The following is a 10,675-nucleotide window of genomic DNA, read 5'->3' on the forward strand; positions in this document are numbered from 1 at the left end:
TGGAACTGAGACTAATGTGCTGTGAATGCTGGTGTGCTAGACCACGAGGCTGTGTGGCAGTGGAGAGCTGCATGTGACATGCAGATCACAGACTATTTTTTACTGTCAAACTCAGTCCTTCATTCAAATTAATATGTTGTCTCATTATTTCAGTTAGAAATTATGCAGCCTGTTTAAAATAAAAGGGAGGACTTAAAGTCTTCCTCTGCAAATTTGTGATCATTGCATTACAATTCCAAGCCAGTTGTGTAGTATTCCATAATTTAATTTACAACCTGTTTCTCTCTCTGTGGGCTTTGATTACAGAATCATCAATCACTATGCAGTATGAGCCCTGTGATGAACCATGCTCTGGGCTTTTCTTAGCTCTGGCCCCAAACCAATGCCATTGGTTTCTTCCTCATTAACTTCTGTTCCTCATAACTGCTGACAAGCAAACTGGAAAATCTTGCCTTTTATTCAGCCATCTTGCTCTTTTCCAGCAATGGGAATCTGGGGCAGATTCAGTAAAAATCCTTCAGTCTTCAGCTAGTGCTACCAAGTTCCAGGGATGGGCTTTCAACTTCTTCATTATCAAGCAAATGTTCTGTGCATGCATTGGAAGCTGCTTCCATGATTATAATTCTGAATGGAATTCAAGTTTGCTCAGTGGAAACATTCCAATGTGCCCAGCCCTTGTTGGTGCATGTCTGCATGCAAAACTTGTCACTTAATTACACTTTGAGGGAATAAATGCACCAAAATAAATCTCTTGCCACTGCTGGTATTTTGGGGTCAGGTCAGGGTACCAGAATCAAGGTGGCAAGAGCATAATTAGAACTCAAGGACTGGAGATTTGTACCTGGGGTGGAAATGCTAAAAGATGTTTTGGCTATAATGCAACTTGTGCCGGAAGCTATGTAAATCTATAAGGTGATACAATCATCAGGACATATAACTGGGACTTCCCTACTTTAAGACCACTTGCCTCTTCCTGCTCAATTGAAAAGCAATTTCTGCTAATCTTGCCTTGGGAGAGAAAGTTTTCTCTGTTTCTGCTGCAAAGAGGAAGATAATACACAGGCATTTCCACTGCATCCACTCAAAACACAAGTGAGCTAATCAGTAACATCAAGACTGGAGGCAGCCTGAGCTGCAGTGATCACACACTGGTAGAGCTCACAGTCCTGAGGAGGCTGGCTCAGACAAGGAGGAAAGTCGGGACCCTGAAATTTAGGAAAGCAAACTTCCAGTCCCTCAAGGAGTTAGCCAATGTGACTCTCTGGGAAAGACGTTTCAAGCATGCCTCCCATGGAATGCAAGGGCTCTCAGCCCCCAGGGGTAAAGGGAGGCAAGGAGGGGAAGAGACTGGGGTGGCTGAGTTGAGACCTGCTGGTCAGACTAAAGGGCACAGAATGCATAGGTAGTGCAAGCAGAGACAGGTGTCTTGGGAAGAGTATCGGCACACTGCCCAGTTGTGTAGGGATGGGGTCAGGAAGGCACAGCTGGAATTGAACTTGGAAATGGGTGTAAAGAATAACAAGAAGGACATCTACAGGTATGTCAGCCAGAAAAGGAAGGTCAAAGGAAGCATGGCTTCCTCAGTGACCAAGACTAGCAAGCTGGCAACAGATGAGAAGGGTGAGGTATTCAACATTTCTGCTTCAGTCTTACCTGGCAACCTCTTTCCTCACAGCTCCTGAGTTGAGGCACTGTAAGACAAGGACTTGAGGGGAGTGAGGCAAAATCCACGCTACTGTAAGAGAAAATCAAGTTCAGAATGATACAAAGAATCTGGCCATGTGAAAGTCCATGGGACTTGATAAGATGCATCCCAGAGTCCTGAAGGTATTGGCTGATGTAGTTGCCAAGCCACACTTGGCCTTCAACAACCCCTGCAGGCTTGAGGATGAGTGGTTGGAAAGCTGCTCAGCAAAAAGGGACCTGGGAGTGTTGGCTGACAGCCAGCTGAAGATGAGACAGTGTGTGCCAAGAAGGCCAACAGCATCCTGTCTTGGATCAGGAATAGTATGGCCAGTAGGACTGGAAGTGGTTGTCACCCTGTACTCTGCACTGGTGAGGCCACACCATGAGTCCTACATTCAGTTTTGGGGCCCTTGCCCCAAGAAAGACATTGAGGTGCTAGGGTGGGTCCAGAGAAAGGCAATGAAGCTGGTGAAGGGTCTGGAGAACAGGGCTTGTGAGGAGCAGCTGAGGGGACTGGGGTTGTTTAGTCTGGAGATGAGGAGGCTGAGGAGAGACCTTGTTCTCTAGAACTCCCCATAAGGAGGCTGGAGTGAGGTAGCTGTGAGTCTCTTCTCATAAGAAACAACTGATAGGACAAGGGGAAATGACATCAAATTACACAAGGAGAGGTTAGACATTAGAAAAAGCTTCTATACCAAAAGGGTTATCAAAGACTGGAGCAGGGAAGTGATTGAATTGCCATCCTGGGATGTGTATACAAGCAGTCTAGGTATGATGATCAAGGATATGGTGTAGTAGTGGCCCTAGCAGTTATATAATGGTTAATGATCTTGAAGATGTTTTCCAACCATGGTGATTCTGTGACATCTGAAAAGTCCTGGCAGTCAGATACAGGGTCTGTTGCAAGAGTACAAGGGTTGATGATTTAAAAGAGTGGAGAATTAGACTAGACATAAGGAAGACATTGTTTCCAGTGAGGGTGGTGAAATACTGGCCCAGGTTGCCCAGAAAAGTGATAGAAGCCCCATCCCTGACAATATTCCAGGTCAGGTTGCATAAGATTCTGAGCACAGTTGAAGAGGCTGGAGTACATGACCTTTAAAGGTCCCTTCCAACCTAAAGCATTCCATGATTCTGTAAAAACTGAAATCAAGGGGTGTGTGGAGTGGATGTGTGTGTGTGTGTGCATTCAGGGATTAAAACCACAAACAGATGTGTTTATGTACCTCAAAGAAGCAATATAAGAAGAGAGAGAAGTTTTGCATTTAAGCCCTTTTGAACAGAATGGAGAATCAAGCAGCAAGAACTACTAAGGTATTATCCATTCAAAGGCAAGAACATGCATGAAAATGACTACTAAATCCATTGTCACAAATGTCTTTGAGATCAGTGAAGCAGAGATATTTAGTGAGTTGGCATTGCTCAAAACCTACTAATCTCCATGAGCTGACTGAGATTCAAAGCAGACCGGAGAGCAACCCTTTGTTAACCATAATAAAGAATTTGCTGTATTCAAATGAAGTCACAGCAAAGTGGATGGCTGCCAGGGCAGCACCAGTGTTCCGAGAGAGAAGCAAACTAGGAAATTATAGACCCTTCATCTCAATGTCTACAATTTGGAAAATAAAGAGCACAACCGGGGAGTAAGTTTGCAAAATGCCTGCGCCAATGGACCCCCATTCTCTGTAATCTAGTTGCAGATAACTAGCAGGGATGGATGGTGTCACTTAACTAATCTCTTTTTTGAAAGAACTATGCTACACTTTAGTTATTAAGCTTGAAATACTCAGTAATTCGTGTGACAGGCTGCTCACCTAATGGTCTGTGGCAGAAGAGATTAATTCTCCTCTGAAATCACAGTTTGTTGTTCTGTAAAAACAACTTTATCCTACTGCAGAAAAATGGAAAAGTAGGTCCTAATCTTCCAACCTGGTCTGGTCTGGTCTGTTCTATTCTATTCTATTCTATTCTATTCTATTCTATTCTATTCTATTCTATTCTATTCTATTCTATTTCTATTTCTATTCTATTCTATTCTATTCTATTCTATTCTATTCTATTCTATTCTATTCTATTCTATTCTATTCTATTCTATTCTTATTCTAAGTGTGGGATTTTCAGACAGCTGAACTCGTGGGCAGCACCACAGGCAACTTGACCACAGAAACAGAGATACAAAAAAGAAAATGCTCTGAATTTGTAATAAGAGCTGTATCAGGTATCTTCAGGATGCTTACCTGTGTCATGTGCAATTATCCCAAGGGTGTAGTGTCAATTTGATTACCTACTTCTGCTCTGTCTCAGTAAACCGCCCATGAAGAGGAGTTGTGTTCAAGGGAAATTTGGGAGGGGAAGCAAAACAACAGAATTCTTTGTTTCATCAACAACTCTTCTGTCATTCACAGCTCTGGGGCTACTATTCAATCTTTCTGCACCCCCATTTTGCTGTCCTTCCTCTGCAGCTGTAGCCATGCCCTGATATTCCTGTTGCTCCTTCTCTATGCTGTTTCCTCTGCCTTTGTTTTCGGCTTTAATACTGTGTAACAAGGTCCAAATGACTAACTCAGACAAGGCAGTAGTGTTTCATTAAGCTGTAGTGCAAATGAAACTCCTTATCTTGCCATCTACACCAAACTCGTGCATTGTAATTGCACCTTTTGACCAAGTATCTTTTAACACCAGGAGGGAAAGCACCCAGGAGGGCTTAGGTTGACTTCTCTCTCTGCTGTCCTCATCCCTGCTGCCCTATTCCTCTTGCAACAAAGCCTGGAGCAGCAGTTCATTCATGTTAAAAAAATAACTTTATACACAAATAAGCTTGTTCCATAATCACTGGAAAAGAACCCTTTGTATTTAGTAACGCTTTCAGTACCCACAAGGTTTTCCTTTTGCTCACACAAATCATAAAACACAACACGTCTCTACCACAGGAAGCCAGCAAAACAGCTCTCGTGTTTCTAAACAAACCCCAATCGTGTGGAAACCAAAACATAATTAAAAGGACTTGGAAATTCGAGCCAAAACATTGCACTTGAAAAAATAAATCATAAGGAAACATTTGCAACGCCGCCACTTCAAAGCGCAGGTTTTCAGTTTTACTAGTTTTTCCCCTGTCAAAGCAAAACCAAAGCCCTAAACCACCAGCCGGAGAAAGAAGCTCTGGTGTCAAACTGCTGTTTCCTTGGTGGGGGAGAGGAGGTGTTGCTGCGTCTGAAGAACCGAACTTGCCACAGCAATTAGCCGTGAGCTCGGCCGCGTTCTTTTGTACAAAGTGCCCGCTACCCCAACCCCACAGCGTGTTTAATATCGCATGCTTACATTAGTGCTGTGCCTGTAAAACAAGTGATGCTGCCCTGCGCCTTGGTCCCAGACTAATTGGAGCGCCCAGTTAATCGATTGCATCACTAGGTGCGACCGAGCCGCATCTGGAGCAGTTCATCCGTTTGCTGATCGTTCTTTACTTAGACCAAATTTGCAAACTTTTATCACAGAGGAAGATGACAAAGATTTTTGTATTTTACTTGGTTATTTCTTGTCAAGGAGGCTGAAAGTCTTACGCAACTCGCCGGTTTCAGTAATGAGGGCTTTAGGATGTTTATTTATAACCAACTACAAAACAGATCATCGCAGAAACAGAACCTGACAAGGTAAAGGGAGCGAGGCTGAGGAGGCGGGGAGGTGCCCCCCCTCCGCCATGGCGAAGGAAATACGCAGGCACCCATGATGGCGGGACAGCACCCCGAGGCAGCCCAAGGCGGGCGCGTCCCGACCCAGGAGCCCCGGCCCTAAACCCTCCTCCTCCGACCGCCCGGGAGGTGCCGGCCCGTCCCGCTGCCAGCAGCAGGGCTCTACCCGCCCTCCGCGCCGCCGCGGCCTGCGGGGAGCCGCCGCTTTCCCCTGCGCGTACCCCCCCCATGCGCTGCTCCCGCGGTTCCCCGCCGCGGTACTGCGCAGGCAGCGCCCGGCCGGAGGCGGCTGGGCCGCGGCGCAGAGCGCGGCGGGGGGGGGGGGAGGCCATGGCGGACCCCGCTGACAGGGCCGCACATGTTTACGGGCCGCGCTCTGCCGGCAGCAGGGGAAATCCGAGGCAAAAGCTGAACAGGATCGCGGGCGGGAGCATGGAGCGAGGGCTGCGGGAGCTGGCCCGGCCCTCAAACACCCAGGGCGAGCGCGGTGGGGGCCGCGTCGGAAGCGGCGCCTGTCAGCTCTGCCCTGCCTGCCGCAGCGCTTCGGTCCGGCAGTAAGGAGACTGTTCCTGGAGGGGGAAAGTCTGCTTTCCAGACGAGTCCTCTTCTTCTGTGCCGCTCTCCGAGGTGTGTGTCTGTGTCTTGGTGTGTGTGTGTGCTCGTTCGTCCGGTGGGGAGTGCGTTTATGGAGGAGAGCTGGATGGGAGAGGCAGGAAGAGGTCAGCCGGATTTCCCCATGGATAATAGGGCAGCTCGTTCCCGAAAAGGGACAGAGGAGAGAAGCTGAATAGTCTATGGAGTTGACTTTTCCAGTGTTTTTTTGTTAGGGAGAAATGAGCCATCAAAACTCTCCTCATTTCTGAAAACTAAGGAGACGACTGGAAGCAGCACTTCCAGTGAAACATCTGTCAGGGAACTTCCCTGACACAAAACTAGATCCATAATAGATCAATAGTGTAAACCCTTTTATGCTGACTGGAAAATAGGAACATGTACAGCAGGGAAGATGGCTTGTGTATCTCATGATAGTGACCTGGCTTTCAGATGATTAATGAAGAAATCTTTGAGGCATGAGTGATCCTGGCTCTCTGGTGTTTCATTCTGCTTATGGTATTTCTTTAAAATGCCTCTGCAGTTACTGTGCAAGCCAAAAAAAAAACAAACCCAAAACCACCCCACCCCAAAAAACCCACAAAAACACCCCCAAAAAACCCCAGAGTCCCTTTATCATAGCTGAGTATTCATCTCCAGCATTAAGAATTTATATAGGTAAAACTCTCTTACGATGAGTAGCAAGATGCTAAAGATGAAATTGTAGCTATTGCTTCATTTATTGGAGTAAATATTTGTATTGCCAGCACTGAGTGGCAGATAGATCGTCTTTTTTTTCTCGGTTCCACAAGGTTTGCTGTGGAATTTCCATGTAAAACTGAGTCTGCAAGTACCCTTGTATGTGGTCTTACAATATTTATGTTTTCCTGAGTGCTTGATGGGCTTTCTTCGTTTTGAAAGGAGCAGCTAGTTATTTTCTTTGTAATTGCTACCTCTGCAAATTCAGCCTTGACTCTGAAAAAACAAGCCAAGTTCCCCGACACGTAACTGAGAAAGAGGAAGTTGACACGCCAGTCCCCCAGTTCTCGAAGTTTCACCTAAATTAAGACAAATTAATGAATGGATGTACTTAAAATAGTATTTTAATTGTCATCTTTCCTTTTCTCTATCCTTCCTTTATTTCCAGTGTCATTTTAGGGGTTGTTATTCACACTGGTTGCCTGAGCGATGAGCACAAACAACTTCAAAACTCCTCCAAATAGTTGTGGGGTTTTGGTGGGTTTTTGTTTGTCTTGTTGGTTTGTTTGTTTGTTTTGTCTGGGTTTGGTTTTAGTTTCATAACCCCAAACACTATGTATATAAATCTTGTGATTTTGCTATTATGTGCTCAAACATTTGCATCCCAGAGGCCTGTGCTTTCTGATTTTCTGTCCTCAGTGTAGACTGCTTGGTTTGGTTTTTTTTTGTTTGGTTGGTTTGGGTTGTTGTCCTGCACTACTTTTGTTACAAAAGTGTTTTCTCTGTTGTTTTTTTTGGTTTTGGTTCCCCCCACACACACACTTCGTAGTCACTCTGAACTAATGAGGTAGGAAGATGTTAATCTTACTAACAACAGCAAAGACTTAGGGGAGGGATTTTACTGAAGCTGCACAGTTCTGTTTGGTGTTCATTCACTCACAGTCCAGGGACAGACTCTCTGGAATTCCTTTCCATCCTAGTTCCATATTCAGAACTAGTCAGTATTTCAGAGACTTAATGGAACAGAATAATGCAAAATAGCTGATGAACATTGCTGCTTCATTCCAATGCATGACTGGCACTGGAACCTCCTTCAAGCAGAATCCATTGTCTGAAGGGTGGCTTTTCTCTGCACAACAGCCAGACAGAAGTGACCTCATGCTCTCTGCTCAGTTGATGAGTGGGGCAGAAGCATGTCACAGAAGAGATGACTGTGCTTACTGAGGAGGGGTCAGAAGGTTGCCACCTCTCCTTTTGAGCAGCTGCTAGTAGACAATTTTCTGCCTAATATTGTCAATCATTGCCTTGTTCTTGAAGGTGCCTGCCTGAGAACTTCAATGATCACCATAAAGCAAAACAAATGCAAAGTTTACAAAGGGGTGTGGAGGAGGCAGGTCCCCAAATAAAGAAGTTGGCAGGGGCTCAAATGCCTGGGATTATAAGAGAAGTGGAACACACACATGGGTATTGCACACGCTGGTTTGAATACTAAAGCTCACAATAATGCATTTGTTGCACACTAAAAAGTGAAAAATTAATGACTACTTGAGCAAGTTGTGCTTAAAAAAAACCAAGTGGTGATTAAATGAACAGAAAATTGAGGATTTCTTTGCCTCCTGTTACTGCTAGACTTTTTTTAAAGGCAGGGAACAGGGAGGAGGGAAGAACAGAGGGGATCTTGATTTTAGCTCTAGTGATAAAAAGCTGGCACTCATGGGCAAGGGGAAAATCATTCAAAGACTAAAGAAAAAAAATGAGACATTTATTCTCTTCTTACAGACACGTCAGAAAGGAGAAGAATAAAGGCAAACTCAGCCTGGACTGTATTCTGGGTGGTCCAGCAAAAGGCTCTGCAATGTCTCCACCTGCTCCTGTGAGGCATAGTAAATCACACCCCTAACAGTGTTTGTTAGCCCTGACTAGTGCTTGTTGCTGCTGGCAGTAGCAGTGATGGAAGAAGTTCTGGGACCAGCAAGCGAGGTGGTTACAGAGTAGTGTCTCCCTAAGCCGCATGGAAGAATCTGGATGCAAAAGGAAGCCTTTCCCCAGCTTTGCCTGCAGTCACGGTCACAGTATAAAGTAGCAGCAGCTGAATGGAACAAAATACCAAACAGATCAGTAAATAGTTATATTAAATATGAGAGGAAAACAGCTGAGAGATGGACTGATGTTTGGAAGCTCCACCATTGATCAGTATGGGCTAGGTAAGACAGTGCCAGGGAAGCTTTGGTTGTTTTTCTGTGGCTAATGCCTAGAAGTGCCCAGAGGATTTACTGCAAGAAGTTAGACAACAGTTACTCAGAAGGAAGCGCAAATCTGCCCCTGTAATTCACCTGCACAGACTGGGCTGAAAGAACTTCTGGAGGGATATATGCTTAGGCAGACTTCTCATTCAAATTGTCTCATGTCTTTAGAGAGAGAGAGCCATTTTTTTATTCAGAGATATGAACTGATTGCTAAGGTTAGAAGCAAAGAAGCATCTGAAGCACTTCTGCTGTATACGCTAAGGGAGTGTGAATGTGCACATTAACTTTTAATAAGCTTGGAAATCATTGACATGTAAACAGCTGTTATTACAGGCAGAGCCTGCACTTTCGTTAGAGGCATGTCATGCTGTAGTACAATCATGAGATATCTCTGTTCAGCTAAGTGATACCATATTACTCTGTGTATCACAAGAACGGACTCAATGCCAGGACGTGGCTGTGGGCCAGGATTGTTCAGCAGTTCACCCCAAGAGTGCCAAGACTGAGTCTCAGAGAAAAAAAATGTTGATGGCTGAGAGTGGGTTATGGCTTATGTTTGACTCTTAACTGTTTGTGACTGTAAAGATCTCAAATAGGACTGTACCTAGGACTCCTTGACTGTCCTCAGAAAACTTTATCCATAATTTAAGTCCCCTGGGAAGCACTGAAAGAGCAATATGAGTTCAGCTTCAGCTCCATTCATACTGCAAGTCAGACAGACTGGAAGAAATGGAGCAAACAGTCATTTCTATCTTTTGTTTGTATGAAATATTGTGAGAGGAGTTATTCTTGCTGCAGCTCCAATCTGGCTTGCCTGAGAAGTGCTAGAAATCTTTAACCAATCTGTTGTGGAGTTGTCAACACTGGCTTCTCATTGCGTTGGATAACACAGCAGGAGTAAAAAAGCATTAGCAGCTCAGATTACTAATCAAAAGTCTGTGTTCTTTAAACCCTTCCTAGAACTGCCCTGCCTACCAGCTCAGTGAACTCTGAACTGCCATTCCTTATCCCTCCTGACCCCCAAACTATTTCACCTCTTCTCCCTCCACCAGAATTTCGCTACATGCTTCATCTGTCATCCTGCCTAACTTCTCCAGGGCTCTCGTGCTGTCTCACTGTGCTTTGAGAGCTGAGGAACTATGACCTGCCAGAGTCCTAGAGGAGAGACAGCATCCTGTAGGATGGAACAGCCTCCTGCAGGTAGGCCTGGGATGGTTTATGTGTCCCAAAGAACCTATCTGATTGTCCCTCCTCTGCCGCATGCCACAGTGCTCCCAAACCAGAGAACCCATCAACAATTGTTGAACTGACAACTAAAAGCCTGATTAATCATTCATTAGCAAACTGAACTTTTATGTTCATCCACCAGTCCAGTCACCTCTATGGAATCATAGAACTGTTTTGGTTGGAAAAGACCTTTAAGATCATTAAGTCCAACCATTAATTAATTCTGCTGTGAGTGGTGCTAAGCGATGTCCCTCAGCATCACATCTCTGCCTCTTTTAACTGCCTCCAGGGATGGGGATTCAGCCATCTACTTAGGGAGCCTGTTCCAGGGCTTGAGAACCCTTTCAATGATGGAGTTTCTTGTAATACCCAACCTAACCTTCCCTTGGTGCAACTTGAGGCAAAATTTCCTCTCATACTAGCACTTAACTGCTAAGGAAAAGATACCAACACCCACCTGTCTCCAACCTTTCAGGGAACTGTAGAGAGTCAGAAGGTCTCCCCTCAGTCTCCTCCTGACTAAACAATCCTGTTCCCGCA

The 10,675-nt window shown here is 45.1% G+C and overlaps 1 long non-coding RNA gene across 1 annotated transcript; it reads left to right on the forward strand.

Annotated features, from left to right (window-relative positions):
• The first annotated feature begins 5,505 nt into the window (after nt 1–5,505).
• On the forward strand, nt 5,506–9,842 carry LOC137451228 (uncharacterized). Its single transcript, XR_010989747.1, has 2 exons — nt 5,506–5,999; nt 8,442–9,842. It is a non-coding gene; the product is annotated as an uncharacterized lncRNA (long non-coding RNA).
• Nucleotides 9,843–10,675: the final 833 nt, after the last annotated feature.

This window comes from Melanerpes formicivorus, unplaced genomic scaffold (genome assembly GCF_026170545.1).
Source record: "Melanerpes formicivorus ecotype bairdi unplaced genomic scaffold, bMelFor1.0.p_v2 SCAF_40, whole genome shotgun sequence".
In the NCBI taxonomy this organism is placed as follows: Eukaryota; Metazoa; Chordata; class Aves; order Piciformes; family Picidae; genus Melanerpes; species Melanerpes formicivorus.